Below are 16,076 nucleotides of genomic sequence, written 5' to 3'. Positions count from 1 at the left end.
TAAAAACGTGCCTTAACGCACGTTGCTCCCTGGGCAAACGCGTCACGGAAGCTTCTGTGCACGTCGTTTGCCACTTGCGCAACCGCACGGCGTAAATATTTGGCAGGGGCTCCGCGCAGCGAGGTAACGCCTGCAAATGATTGGGGTAGGCGGGCACTGAGGCCGCTGGTGGCGGCGGGACCACGAGGAAAGAAAACAGAACAAAAAAAAAAATTGCGGAGGGCTCCGTCCCAGGTGCCGCGTTTCTGCTCAGAAATCAAGGAAAGAAAAAAAAAAAAAGCCCAATATTAAACAATGTGATGAGCAAAGTTGTGACTTAACTCAGCTTTAGGGAGAAACCCCCGATGGGATCTTAGCCACCCAAGATGGTGGTAAAGAGCTGCTCGTGCAAGTTTTTGAAGTAAAAGCTAAGTGAGTGTTAGAGAAGCACTTCAAATTAAAAGTCGTCGCTTTTAGATCTGTCATAACTTTTGATTTAATTTTATTAGGAAATGAAGGCCTGGCTGATGCTGTGACACAAGCTAACAGCAGCAAGTCCTCCATGAAAATCAGCAACCCTCAAAACAGCTGCTTTTTTTTGTTTTTTGACAGATGAATGGACCCTCAAAGCACTCGAGTGTCACACTGAGAACTATCTGCCAGCAGTAAGAAACATAAACATGCTAGTAAATATATAGCGGTGGTGATGGGCTTTGCCCTGCGCGCAGAGGGGTGGTGTATGCATTTTTTACTGGAAAAGTCGTAACAGCTGCATCAAAAAATGATCATTATGGCACAGTATTTTCAATACCCTTCATATTTTGGGGTTGTTTTAGGTCATGTTCCCAGCATAACTCAGAATTGCTTCTAAGACAAGTCTGTTTTAATATTCTGCCGTCATGGGTACCGAGGTGTTGCCCAGGAAATGCACATGCAGCTTACGATTCGGATTATGATTTTCTTCCTCCTCCTCCCCCAAATCACAGGACTCCAGTGATTCTTTGAAGCAGGCTGGCCTGCTTGAAGGTTGCTTTTCTCTGGCTATGTGCTCTATGGGTTCCCTAAATCTCTAGAAATTATATTTTTGAGACTTTCAATTTCCTATCGAATTCAGTTGAAGCTGGTCAATCCAATCAAAGGTTATAGAAATACGGAGCAGCTAGACAGCAAGATGATATCATCTTCATTTGCCTTGAGAATCAGGCTAACATGCCATGATTTTATTTTTCAGGAAATATTTGGAGAGTTGATCAATCTGTTCATAACAGAGGTATGTGAAGCACTGATTTGCCAGCAGTGATACTGGTTTGCTTCTGCTCTGCCGTTGTACCTGCCGATACTGCTTGTGCTGCCAGGACGTAAGCCATAAATAAAGCTCATACCACCGCTGTGGCGGCTGGAGTTGGCAGAGGGAGCAAATGCACCAGGTCATCACTTCCTCATAGTCACCAAAGATCTGGGGCTCCTCTGCTTGAGCAGAAGCGCCCAGCTCTGGATCAGCACGCAGCTGCTGTGGATTAGTGGGGACCATTTACAGGGCATAGAGGGTCGCTCGTGCCACCACCCTTGGTGTATCCAGTTCTCCCAGGGAGATGGCCCCTGGTTGTCGGCGGTGGTGGCAGGTTGTTCTTGCAGAAACCACTGAGAGAAATGTTGGCTTTCTGTTGCTTTATAACAAGGAAGCTGTGGTTGGAAGGTGTCCCAAGGAGAGTAGACTCTTCCTCAAGCAGGTGGGCACTGAAGAGGTAAAGAATGGTATGGCTAAAGAAAGGTACTGCTCTGTTGGTTTGCTTCAGTGGCACTTTTGCCTGTTTGATGGTCAGTAGATGTCAAAGCGTTTTCCCGAGTTGGGATATGGATGACATGCTTACATTTGTGCTTAGGAGTGTTGAGGGCACTGTGAGAGTAGCTTCTTGAGCAAGAACATGTGTGTGCCACAGATTATTTTGTATTGATGCTGGAGCAGAACTTGCTTTGTTGCCTAATTTTCTTGGCTCAGAACGTGTATCTCATGTTACTTTGGCCTTGTGAGAAAGATGACATTCGTAGTCATGCTGAGCTTTTTTCAGAAGGTGGCAGCAGCTTATTACTTATATAAAATAGGTTGCTGCTAGATGTTAATGTCTGCCTAAATGTAAATAAATACATAATTTCACATTTCTTTACTGGCTTATTGTTGTGAGTGCCTTAGATTTTCTTCAGGTTGTGGAGTTGCAAATCAAAATTAATATTTAGTTATAGTAATACTTAAGATATTTTATTCCTGCCTATCATCAAAGTGAAATTTTGAGACGGTTTGATTTTCAAGCAGAGGGCATTAGAGATTCATAAAGATATTTGTCAAGTTTTAGTTCTTTTCCCTTTTCAAAGGATACACAGATGTACTACAGTTTATTGTCCAAAATGTGTGCTTCAAAAGACATGGGACAGTTAAAGAGACTGCCAGCTTTCTTTGCCAAAGGTGGTGATTAGACAACACGCGTATTCTTTACATCTAAACAATACCTGGCAGAGTAACATGGGGATTCAGAATTCATGAATATTCATGTTTCCAACCATCTGTTGATTAGTTTCAATCTCTGTTCGTGTTCAAAATTCATAAACCACTGAAACTATGGGAGTGAGATATGAGTGCATCTGCTTTTCTCTTCCTTTAGAGATGTTTCTTCCAAAGTAAGAGGAGAACAGGGATAAAAAAAGCAGGGGACAGAAACGTAATGGAGTAGGATGGAAAGAAATGGAGAAGGTAGAAAGGGAGCAGGAAGAAAAAGCAAAGTGAGACACAGGCTTCCCCATCTGAAGCGCTTTCCTATGGACTCGTGCTTTCTTTTTTATTGGAATATCTGCTAAGAGAAAGAAATATGTCTTCCTTTCCCTTTGATGTCTTCCAGATGTTCTGCAAACAGTAAACACACAATGCAAATGTTATCTGCAGAAAATGTGTCATTGGCATGATGCTGTCATTAAACACATTTTCTCTGCTCCAGCTTGCCTGTGAGAGCTCTGTCAAGTAAACGCCCATGATAGGTACAAATCAGCTCGGATGCTGGAGTGGACCTTTGATTGACAGCTGAGTTTGAGCAATTTGCCCACGAATGAATTGAAGTGATAACCTTGTCTTTTCTTTGCAGCTTGAAGATTCAGGTTTCTGACCGTGAGAGTAAAAGCCGAGGCATTCAGCAGAAATTACGGAGGGTAGGGTGGTAAATGTTAGCAGTGGGAGCGGAAGAATTACAGGTGTATAACTCTGCTTTTGTGTTTTGTCATTTTCTAATATTTCCCATCCCTCCAAAGCAAAACCGTGTAATGCTATGGTACCAGTGTTATGAAAACAGCAGGAGGAATAATTTTTCAAACTCCTAAATGAAAATTATAATGCAATCGTGAAAATGTTTCATATTGCATTGATTATATGTACATCCCACGGTGATTCAAGTTAAAAAGGTGCAACCGTTCACAGCTTGAGATGGTTTTAGTCCAAGTATGGTAAACAGTTTTCCTTGCACTCTTTAAGAAGAGAAAAATAGCCAAACCCAGGCTTGGCAATGTGTGTGAGCATGTATAATTGTGCTTGTCTTTCTACTGCTATATTAAATATCAGTGTACAAAAAGTGAGAGCTCTACTAGTTCATAAAGTGAAATATTAACACCCCCCCTTCCTTTCTATATGCCTGACTGAGCTTAATGCAAAACAAGTATTTTACTAAAACAGGGAAGGAGAGAGAGAACGAAAAAAAGGCATGAGATTGTTTTTTTAGAGACCCTTTTCCACTAGCAGCAGTGGTAAGGATCGGGCCAAGAAAGAGACATCAAGTGATTACTTTTACATTACGTTCATACGTGTCGCGATTGCTTCTCTGCCCAGATACTGCATAATTGACTGCACAGCATTAGCCAGGCACCACGTGGTATGAGCACAGATACTCTGATAGAAAAAGCACTGTGGATCTGGTACTGAGTTAAATCTTTTTTAAAAAAACATCTTTGTAAAGAACCAGGACGGGCAGGGGTGAGAAGGGGGGAGCCATTTCTGTAAAGTGAATTCATTAATTGTGTTTATTACCTGGCATAAGGTAAAATTCACTGGGAGAGGAGAGGTCGCATAATGATCGTCCTCACTGCTGCTAAGATATAGGCACTGCTGGAGTGATCAAAATCAAAATCATGAATGGATGTGAGCAGGGAAAAAACAGAGGTAGGGTAAAGCTAAGCAAAGATATCCTAATTCTGCTGACAGAATAGTACCACTCTTACCATGTTTCTTAGCTGGGTCTTGGAAGAACACTTTCTTTTCAACTTGGAATCCACCAAATGCTCTTTCAGCATCCTTGCGGTCAGTGCAATAGCTGCTTCTTTGGGCATGAAGGCTGTAAAACTGTAGCCTGAGAGGTGATTTTATTTTTTTTAAAAATTATTCAAATACTCCTCTGGGAAAGGCGATAGGAGAGACGTAGATTTGTATTTGGAATTTCAGCCAGTTCTGTAGACATAAGTTACCACTGATTTACAAACAGTAAAAACCTAATTTAACAGCCAGACCCCAGGTTAAGCTAGGAGTAGAAAAAGTCATTTTGCTGGTAAACAGCACCATTGATAGGGGAATGGTTGAGAGAATGAAGATAGGTCAATATTATGCATTTTTTTTACAGTCAGCATATTTTAACCTTTGAAGACACTGTCTCTGCCTATATTTGTAGTGGAGCAGAACAACTTGTGCTCCAAGGTGTTAGCTAAGAGAAGATTTGTATAATGTGCGTCCACCAGTCAACAAAAAAAATTTCCTAATGCATATTGAAAATGCAGAAAGCTATTTCATGTACTGACTGAAAATACACAACAGACAGCCTAAATCCTTTACACCTGGATTTTTTTTGAAATACATGAAGCTTTGATATTATGTGTAAAACTACAAAGGATCGTTTCCCAGAAGGAAAATATCTAGCTGAAAAATTGACTCGTCGCTATTTCAGCCATGCGTTCTTCTGCAGTATGGTATGTTGATAAGAATCAGTTGGGTAATAAGCTCATGAACAGCGAGTCAGTGGAAGCTGGTGGCAGCCTTTATGTTGATCAATAATGTCAAACATTAACAGATTTAATTTCTTTCTATGACAAGGTTACCTACCTCGTTGACCAAGGGAAGCCAGTCGATGTGATCTTTGAGGGTTTCAGTAAAGGTTTTGGTACCGTCTCTCACAGTATCCTCCTGGACAAAATGCCCAGCACACAGCTGGATAAACACATAATGCAGTGGGTGAACAATTGGCTGATGGTTGGGCTCAAAGGCTTGTAGTAAATGGGGTTACATCGGGCTGACGGCCAGTCACTAGTGGGGCTCCGCAGGGATCCATCTTGGGGCCAGTACTCTTTAACATCTTTATAAATCATTTGGATGCAGGACTTGAAGGAATAATAATTAAGTTTGCTGATGACTTGAAATTGGGAGGGGCTGTTGACACTCTCAAGGGCAGAGAGGCCCTGCAGAGAGATCCAGAGATCTAAAGTAGAGAGCTGGGCAATCACCAATCGTATGAAATTTAGCAAGGGCAAGTGCCAGATTTTACACCTGGGGCACGGCGATCCTGGGCATACATGCAGACTGGGGAATGAGAGGCTGGAGAGCAGCTCCGCAGAGAGGGACCTGGGGGTTCTGGTCAACGGCAAGTTGAATGCGAGCCAACAGTGTGCCCTGGCAGCCAAGAGGGCCAACCGTGCCCTGGGGTGCATCAGGCACTGCATTGCAGCAGTTTGAGGGAGGTGATTGCCCTGCTCTACTCTGTGCTGGTGTGGCCTCACCTTGAGTACCGTGTGCAGTTTTGGGCGCCACAGTACATTAAGGCATTAAGGATATAAAGCTACTAGAGAGGGTCCAGAGAAGGGCCACGAAGTTGGTAAAGGGTTTAGAACAGAAACCATATGAGGAGCGGCTAAAGTCACTTGGTTTGTTCAGCCTGGAGAAGAGGAGACTGAGGGGAGGCCTCATCGTGGTCTACAGCATCCTCACAAGGGGAGGAGGAGGGGCAGGTGCTGATCTCTGCTCTCTGGTGACCAATGACAGGACCTGGGGGAATGGCAGGAAGATGTGCCAGGGGAGGTTTAGGCTGGGTATTAGGGAAAAGTTCTTCACCCAGAGGGTGGTGGAGCACTGGAACAGGCTCCCCAGGGAGGCAGTCATGGCACCAAGCCTGATGATATTCAAGAAGCACTTGGACAGTGCGCTCAGAGATATGGTGTGAATTCTGGGACTGTCCTGTGCAGGGACAGGAGTTGGATTTGATGATCCTGTGGGTCCCTTCCAACTGAGGACTTTCTATGGTTCTATGATACTAAGATTTTGTAACTTGTTACAAAATAATAGCAGGCTCTGCAGATGCTGCTGAATTAGTGAATCATCTGGATGTGACCACTGACACTCCCTTTTCTGTTAGTGATTCCTTCTGATTTTTCATATAAAGGGCAAAATTAAGCCAATTAGTTGTTCACTGGGAGGAGTTTTATATTGAATTCTTCCTTTATACACTCTGAATTTAGCACGCTGATCTTAAATGAATGGTTTTGATCTTTTAAGCACATATTTCTTTTTGGCAGTTTCAAAACTTCAGAGGGCTTGAGGAATGCTTGCAAGGGCAGCTGACTCTTTGCATCTTTATTGATTCTATGGGAAAACAGAAATACAATGATGATAATGTTTAACTTAATGGCAACAGTAGAAGTAATGAGCTGACTAGACAGCTTGATCTGCAGTGGAAGACAGCAGCCATCTTCACTCTGTTCTTTTTAAGGCTTCCTTTTAACCTCCATTACAAAATACAAAACTTACTTGGAACTCAAATCTGCTTCCATTTTCTTCCCAGATGCTTCTGTTCTCTTCTTTTTTTTTCCCTGGGGTTGTTAAACAGTAGAAATCAGTCTAGCAACCATTATTGATAATTTTAACCCATTGTGTTACAGCTGATAGCACTTCCAGTGATTTTTCAAAAGCCATTTCTTGGATGAAGCTTTGTCTCTTAATGCTGAGAATGCATTGGCTGGTTTAATAAATCAGCTAGAATGGTGAAAATGTGCAGTTCAGTTCAGCAGCCTGAGTTGCTGCTTTCATGCTCTTCTGCTGTCCTAAGTGAGTGCAGCCATGATTAGGTGGAAAGACAATAAAATTCATGTAAAGGATTGTTTTAATTCTGGGTCACGATGTTAAAAAATAGCCAAAGACCGTTCTTTGGTCTTACTGTAATTTTTAAAAATAAAAATGATAGCTTATGGCCTTGCCACATTGGTTTGCCTAGCTATTATTTTGTCAGAGAAGTAGGACCTGATGTATTTTCCTGTTGTAGGCATAAAAAATGAACCCATGAGAGCTGGAAGGACAAAATTAAATTTTTTTCTCAGTCTGAAGGTGTACAAACAAGATCAGTAGATCCTCTCACTGTCTTGCAGAGCAGATCAGATAGCTTGCCCTCCCAGCTCTGAGAAGAGACTCGCTTTTTTAGTAGGCTTTGGGTCAGATTCATAATCTGATATCTTATTTGCAAATTGGAATTACTAATAGATATCTACAAAAGGAGAGCTGCAATAGAAAAATTAATTCATCCTAATAACACACTTTGAGGTCATTGCATTGAATAATTAAATGATGCAATTAAAAATATTATTGTATTCACTTGGTACAATCCAATTCCTCTTTTGCATGTTCAGCTGCCTGTGTTTGCCTTAGGTTACTGTATTTGCATTTGTGGTTTTTTTTTCAAGTACTCTGACTGTACAATTCTAGCAGTTCCCTTGTATTTCTGGCCACTGTCATGTTAGAAATGCTGTCGCTATTGCATTGTAGGTCACACACACAAATCTTTCCAGGTGAAATCAGTGGTATGGTTTAGTGATGTTCCTGCTTTGCTAATGGTGGAGAAATGGGTTTTAGGTGTGTTGTAACTGACCTGTTAACTGGAGCTCTTAGATGAGTTTTATTCCAAGCATTTTACTTCTATCCTCATTAAAAAGTCTTTCTGGACTTCAAAGCAGGAGGGCTGTTAACTTAACTCAGACAAACAGGAGAGTGGGATTTTCTTTAAATTGGGCTGCAAATCACACATTTTGTAGTGAAGCTTGAGGCAAAATGACTTGAATGCAGATAATACTCCAGTGTTCTTCCTGGTGTTTTCCCATATGTGTCTTGGAGGATGCATATGTTTCCTCACAGGAGACAAACTTGGCTAAGCAAATACCACAGAGGGGGTCACCATAAAAACCCGCAGCTAATGTGTCTCAGTCACCTATAATGTAAATACTGCCACAGTCTATAAATTGTAATGGGGGGATATCTGGACTTTGGTTAGGCTTCAGATACAAATTGCCCAGAGGAACCATGCAATGAAGATGCACTGGTTGCATTAACCAAAAAGGTCCTATGTATGATATAGACTTTTTTCAGGGAGTGTAAGTTTCTAGTTTTCCCCACCACTTTCACCTGCACTATTATTTAATGAGAATCCACAGCTTGAGTACATATCTGAGCTATGGCATATTATGAATTTCCAGAACTGGCTGGTAATATTCTTGAAAAATACTGTTAAAATGAGAGTTACAATTTTCTTGATTCAAATGTGGCCTGGAAATATCGTGATAACAACTGTTTTACTGGTGTTTCTGCACTTCTTACCTGGACTTATCTGGAAACTAACAGTGAAAAATCATTTATTTCAGACCTTCAGAAGCAACTCACTTGAAGCTCAGTTCTGGCAGGAGGTAAAGATTCCAGCAGGTTCATGGTTTGACCAAACCAGTTTGTCCCTTGTGTTTCTTTTAGAGAGAGAAAAAGGGAACACTTGGGCTTGAGCAATACTGACTTTTTGTATATATATTTTATCATGTTACTATATTCCTGCTTAACCACATAGTGCTTCAGTCAGTATAAGGGGTTGTGAATGAACGCAGTTTATGTCCATTATGCAGTATACTTTTGAGTCAGGAAGTTTTCTTGTTGCTAATATTGCACAGAAGTTATTTATATGTGAAATTTGGAAACTGTGATTAGAAGCAGTGCAATTCACAATCACCGTGTATTTGATTTGTATCATGAAGCCATTTTAAAAGGCTTTCCCTGCATGGTCAGGTTACTGTGTAGTGCATATATGCTTGGCACTTCTGGAGCTGAAAGCCTGGCCATATTTTTACATCTCCGACAGCTACAGGACTAATTAGCCAAAGGACTAATCCTGAGGCCGTATCACCAGTCTAGTAAGTTAGATCTCTGAGTGAGATGTGTGTGGCTGGTAACTCATATTCCTGCCTGGAAGTCAGACATATCCAGAAGAGTTACTGAGGTGTTGCTATAGGATATTATGGAGCTACTTGATTGTAGAACATTATTATTGCTTGATTACAAAGCCTGCATACAGTGCAATAGCTCATTTTGATAAGACTACTGAATTTATTTGTTCTTCTAATCTAAGGAAGTCTTGAAGAAGAGATCTTGCTGGATCTCTCCCAGCAGGGCCACACTTCAACCTCTTGCTCTCTGCAGATACATAGTCTACAAGTGTTCAGGTTCCTAGTACATGAAGAAATACTTGGATGCATATTTTTTGTTTTCCAGTCTCTCAGTAAAACCTGAGTGTCTTCTCCAAGGGCCAAGAAATTTGGCTGCGTGAGACAAGTATCCAAATGTATTGCTTAGTTAGATCAACCTCACAAATCACACTGATAGGTTCATCCAGACTGGAATCAGAGGAATTTTCTCGGGTTCTGTGTAAACTTCCTGCCAGATGGTATGGAAAGTTTGGACAGTGTGTGGGACTGACAGTTTACTTGAGTGGTAGATTAAAGTGATAATGGTATGTGCTATAGGGTTTTATGGTATCTTTGAGCAGCTCTCAGTAAAGCTTATGTGCTTTTTTTAATGTTGTAAAAAAAAACCCAAAAAACTCTCTTCTCATTCCTTAGCTATTTAATTTCTGCCAGCAACTTTTTTAATCCAGAGGAGGCAAGAATGTGTTTGCTCTCTCTTTTCTCCGCAAAGGGGGGCAGGAGAATCATGTAACTTAATGGTGATATAAGTATTTTAGCTATATTATAATAACATTTTATTTATACAACTGTTACTCAGCTCCTATTTTCAAGAAGAAAATAGGTGAAATATATTAAGGTAATTTCCACTCTTTGTAGAAGATTCTCCCAGCTCCTGCAGCAAAACTCTCCTCTCCTTAGTAGAAATACCATTTTTATGAGTGGGCATCCTCCATATACTAAGGTAATATTTTTTCAATAAATGTACCATTAGCCAGTTCATGTTTTAGTTACAGCGTGCATGACAAAGAGGGAAAGACTTTACTGGTGTTTTGTCAGCTATGATAGTAATAGGGCATTTCAGCCTTGCTTACTCACTCTTCATGAGCTGTTGCTGAAATTTCAAGCCTGAGGATCATTTCACTGGTGTTACTTGCTATTCAGCATGTCCTGAAATGGAATATTGTCTCAAAGTGAAGAGTTTTTAAAATTTGGTATTTGACTCCATGATGCCTAGGTCTACCATGGCCTCCCATGAGGTTCTGGGTATTTGTCCTTTGGCTCTCCAGTGGTCTGACACAGAAAGGAATGGCAGATGTATTATGTGTTTGAGTATTGCTTAAGTATCTGTAGGCTGTTCAGTGAAAATAACACACCTATTTGTAGGCTGTTATTGCATTTGGTCAAGATGCCACTTAGTCACACACCTATTCTTAATGGAGTTTGGGATCCTGCCATATTTGGCATAATTTGTTACTTGATTACAATCAATTTATCCTTTTATTCCTTTAATCTATTTCAATTATTTATTAATCTGTGTATTACTTTAAACAGCTTAGCAATAGCCTGCATAAATATCCAGTATAATTTCCTCCTGTAACAAAGCTGCCAAATCCTTGCAATAGATTGCCCAACTGCCACCCTGCAGCGGCCCAACTAGCCAGCCTTTCAACATCCAGCCAGCCACGCTAATTCAGGTTGCCTTTCCAAACTCAGAGACACCAGGTAAACACCCGCACAATCCTTCAGCTTTAGAATTTGAGAAATAGCATATTGGGTTTTTGTTTATTTCTGATTTTTTTCCAGTTACAGGATTTTGCACTTACTAGACAATAAGCACCTGCTTAAAAAACTTCCACGTTCAACAATTCAATGGCATGACTTTTTCTCTAAGTGGGTACCTTTCACATCCTGAAGGAAATCCTCAGTGCAGCTGTTGCAATTATTCCCCTATGATATCCCAGTTTCAGATCAGGACACTGTAAATAAAGCCTGATCAGTTGCAATAGCCTGGCCCTGCACTTCAAGATGTAGTTTTAATTTAAACTAGAAATAAAGTTGCATTCCTCACACCCCAAGTCTGCATATTGAACAATCGTTGTGCTCTTTTCCCCTTCCCTAGCTGCACACCTTATCTCTCCAACAGGACAGAGCCCTTGCACCCCTTTTCCTCTGCCTTCCCCTGCACATTGGGACCAGTTCTCCCAACCAGACCACCATACTTGTGTGACTCTGCTCCCCCTCCAAGCCCATGGCTTTATCCCAGCTAAATGCAATCTGGCTTTAATTCTATTTTATTTTAAACTGATTTGATTTATTTTGGTTATGCAAAGAGAGGAGAGAGATTTTCTGAATGTAAAGCCTTTATTATATACAGTACAGTTGTAGGTAAGGGAGTACATGAACATACTCACCAATGTCCTGAAAAGGCTGGTTTTTGCCTCATTTTCCACCAAGGTTCCAGGGGTGTTGCACTACTTCTTGTTTAGCTAGGAAAAGTTCCTGCATCCTTCTGAGCTTTGATTTCATTAAAATAATGTGGTAAGAATTTAGTAATTTCATTTGATAATTTGCGATGCCTTCTATTAAAATAAACCTTGTGATTCATCTGGGGAAGGACAACACAGCACTTTTACCCTGGTCTGCTCTGTAGAGAGGGGCACTCACAATCTGCTTAACAGACCTTATAGATTGAGACCAAGGTTTTCTGCATCCCTTCTCCTGAATGGCATGTGGGTGAGACTTGCCATGGTGTCGTGAGGTGCTTGAGAAGATTTCGGTTAAGCCTGACCATCCTCAGCTCAGTCAAGCTGAAAGAGAGGGGCTGAAGCAGCTAGCCAGGCCACGAGTCTTTGTGCCCCAAATTCATTATTTTGCACCAACCCATTTGCACCACACAGGTTACCCCATCTCTGCCCCTTAGCCTGCACCACATAGTCTGCACAGCCCCCTGAAAACATGCACAGCCTCACCAGCAAACTTTAGCATGGAGACCTGCTAATTATCCCCCAGAATGCACTTCGGCACTTTGGGACATGTTTTAGGAGGCATGGTGTTGTTGAGTTGATGGTTGGCCTTGATGATCTTAGATGTCTTCCAACCGTAATGATTCTCTGATTTTATGAGATGCCACCTAGTGCTACTTCCACACAAAACCACCCTGTCTTCCAGGCAGCCAAAACACTACAAGAGCTGGGGCAGCGGTACTGTTGCCTGGGCAGCACAGTTGTGTTGGCATGAGTTAAAGTAGAGCTGGGTTTGAAGGCTGGATGTGAATGTGACATTTACAAAGCGATCAGGTTCTTGCTGGGGGAAGGGCAGATGCAGGACCTGATTAGAGACACAGAGAGAAGCTGCTTGTCTGTACTCTGAAGATGAGGGAAATGAGTGGGCTCTGTATTAGTGGGTAATATCTTGTGGTCCTCTTGCTTCCTCCTCAGTTGGGGTGCTGCAAAAAACCTGCAGGTTTGGGACAGAGTTAAGCACCTCATAATCATCACCCCAGCGCGTTGTTACCTGAAGCCTGCAGGCAGCCTGGAAGTCTAGCTCAGAGATGTACCAACCTCTTCATTCTTGCAAGGGTGTGCTCTTCTCCACAGCCAGTGGTTCTGGCACATGGAGAGCAAGTGCTCCATTATGCTTGATGTGGCTTTTAATTTTACTTTATTCATAGTAGTATCCAAGCACAAGCTTGAGATGATGGATCTGCTGTTTGCCACTAACAGCTCAGCCTCATCACTCTCTCAGGGAAAATTGGAGTGATGCTTTGTTTTAATAGGGTTTTGTTTTTCCTTTGATAGGGACTCGTTTTTGTGTATATATATATTAAAAAACCAAACACACATATGCTTGTATGTATAAATCTATGTAAATGTACTTCCCCCCCACCCCCGAGAAAGGCTTAAGAGGAATGTCTTTTTTAAAAGGTGGGGGATGGTAGTATTTGAGGTGGTTCTTGGTGGCTGCAAGAGTTCGTTCTGTAGCCTCAGGCTCTGTCCTGAAAATGATATTAACAGGTGGGCTTTATCCTCACAGTGGAAATAGTCCCTTTATCTCAGGAATGGAGCTGTTAACTGCAGCCTTTATGTCTTACAGAGATGCATGAGAGACTATGCTATCCCTCCCACCTGCTTTTGAAGAATAAAAAACCTGGAATTATTGTTGAAAAGTCTAGGCCTTTGACAACCATCATCAGCTGGGATACTGCCAGTGGTCACAAAGTTATCAGCTAGCTCCACTGGTAAGCAGACTTTTGACTTCAGTATCGTTTGAATGAGTTCCTAACGGACAAGGCAGGTTTGCATTTGAGGCGTAAGCTACATGAGAGTGAGAAAAGATTACTAATATTTTAAAAGAAGTGTTTCCTAACTGCCCTCAGACATTGTAATTAACCTGTATGAGGCCAGAACTGTGTATTATAAATGAGTGGAGAGCATCCAAGCCATTTGTAGACTAGGCAACTTATCTACTTCACAAGCAGTCATGCAGCGCTAAGTGCAGCACCTCTAAGTATAGACTTTAAAGCCCTTCATTTTAAACAATAGTTGTGTGATCTGTAATTGCTATATGCTGCTGTCAATTATCTTTACCATACTTTGTATCACCCTTGTGACTGCTCGTTCCTCAGTGGGCTCTGAAAGAATAATTCAAACAAGTTTCATTTATTGTTGCTTCACACTTCTTCAGCACAATAATATGCCTTGTTACCAGGCTAGTAAGCACTCCCTGCTCCCTTCCTTTTTATAGAATAAGAATTGAACAGGTCCTAGAAAGTGCCTTTCAAATCATATAGTAGTTTCCGTATCTTCTGGTATTAATAACATTCCCTATTCATTTACAGTTTTTTTCTCTGTCAATCTCTAGCTTTGTGATCACACTCAGAGACCTTTTCATAACTCCTGACTTGGGCACTGCTTTCAATCCGCTCCCTCTGGAAGTTATGTTGTCTGCATATGATTCTGTGATACAATATGTACGTGCAGCACTTTTATCTTCACTGGAGATGAAGCTGCAGGTATGACCCAGACAGTGTGCACTAACTATAATGTTGAAATTTCTTATTGCTATCTACAAATGGAAGTGTGAAATTACAGGATTCATAATTTGCATTACACTGGAAGGACATATAAAGTGGGTGTAAGTGTAATGAGAAATATGCTATAGGTGAAAAAAACCTTCTTTATGCTTAAGAAATACTTCTACTTTTAGGTAGGCCATTTTGTATACAGTGTTTTGAACAAGTGAATGAAAATCAAAAGGTGGCATCTGTACATCTCTGAAGTTCTGGAGAGAAGTGATATGCAGAAAGCTCTGTTAGCTTGGGGAAGTTTCACAATTGCCTGGATACTCAGCCTTGATAAGAATTAAGATACAATCTGGTGTGTAAAAAACATGCAGCATGCCTTTGTATCTGCTTATCTATCCTTCTGTAGAATCCTTTTTCTGACACTACCTCCCTGAAACCCCAAGCCACGCTCACAAGCCCCACACAAACGTGCTGCCAAACTGCGCACTGCCCCGTGGCTGATGGATTTCGGGAAGGGGAGGTTGCAGCCAGAGCCAGCCAGCTGACTCATACAGTGACACACAGGTAGTTTCTTAAAAAGCCTAATAAATGTGCAGTTTCCTCTGGTTCTACCTCTCCATTGCTAGTGAAGAAAAGCTGTATGGTAGTGAATAAAGAAGGGCTAAAGTCAGTGGGGTAGATGAGGGTGTATACAGAATAGGGAGCAGACAAGCGGCGAAGCCCTTTCTTACATGAATCTCCTCAAACCCACAAAATATGAACTTTGTTTAGTATTCCAGACTGGGCAGTGACATGCTGGTGTCTGAGGCCGACTTCAGCTTCCTGTTTTATTTAAATGGGTGGCCATGATTGTGTGGGATCAGGCACCACTGTCCCTGCAGGCATGTGTGTGTACAGGGGGAGAGGCCCTGAGTGTGCAGAGGTGGGTTTAGGCTGTGTGCACTGAAGGGGCAGGCACGGCACTGGTTCCTGTGTGAGCAAGTGGAGAGAGATCCTGATGTTTTTAGGGGTGCATGTGGGGCCAGACAGGGGCCGTGCAGGCTCCCACTAGCCCAGAACACCCTTGCACTAGGGATGGGCAGGGCTACCGTGAGGCAGGGAGAGCTGAGCTTGATGGAGGTGCTTAGCAACTCTTCCAGGATGCTTCTGTGATTTTAACAAATCTGATTGCCCCCAGCACAGCCTGGCTGCATACAGCTGTATATTTGCATGCTGGCCCACAGGAAGATGTGCCCTGTTTGTATGTTTTCCTTGAGTTATCTAGTCTTATTAATTCCACTTGGAATTTTGAAGAGGCCATGGACTTCCTGGAGATCTAGGGTAAGGAAACAGCCCAATTATGCCTTAACCACAGACTTTTCATAACTGCAAAACACTCAGGTGTAGATCAAAGACAGTGATGGAGAGACACTAGATATGTGCCAGTGCTAAAACAAAGGGGAAAAAGCTTGTGTAAGAATTACAGACAAAAACTGAAGTAGATCAACATCGCCTCTGTCAGTGCATCTCCTATCAGTACCTGCCAATACAAGCTGGGCAGATCCTGCTCCACAAACCACCTCAGGCACTTCATTGCTGGCTCTGAGAGTGCCTCCCCAGCACGGGCAGCCGTGCCTCCACCATCCAGGGTGCCAGGCAAAAATGCATGGGGACTCCCCCCATGGACAGGGACACACTTTCCTTCCAGGCAGCACCCAAACGGAAAAACACAGGTGGGGCAGGCACTGAGGCCTGGTTTGCAAAAACCAGCCAAGGAAACAATGAACAGAAGACTCAGCATCTTCCACTAGTG

The sequence above is a fragment of the Phalacrocorax aristotelis genome, chromosome 3 (assembly GCF_949628215.1).
Source record: "Phalacrocorax aristotelis chromosome 3, bGulAri2.1, whole genome shotgun sequence".
NCBI classification, from domain to species: Eukaryota; Metazoa; Chordata; class Aves; order Suliformes; family Phalacrocoracidae; genus Phalacrocorax; species Phalacrocorax aristotelis.
Note: the sequence above shows the minus strand (reverse complement) of the source record.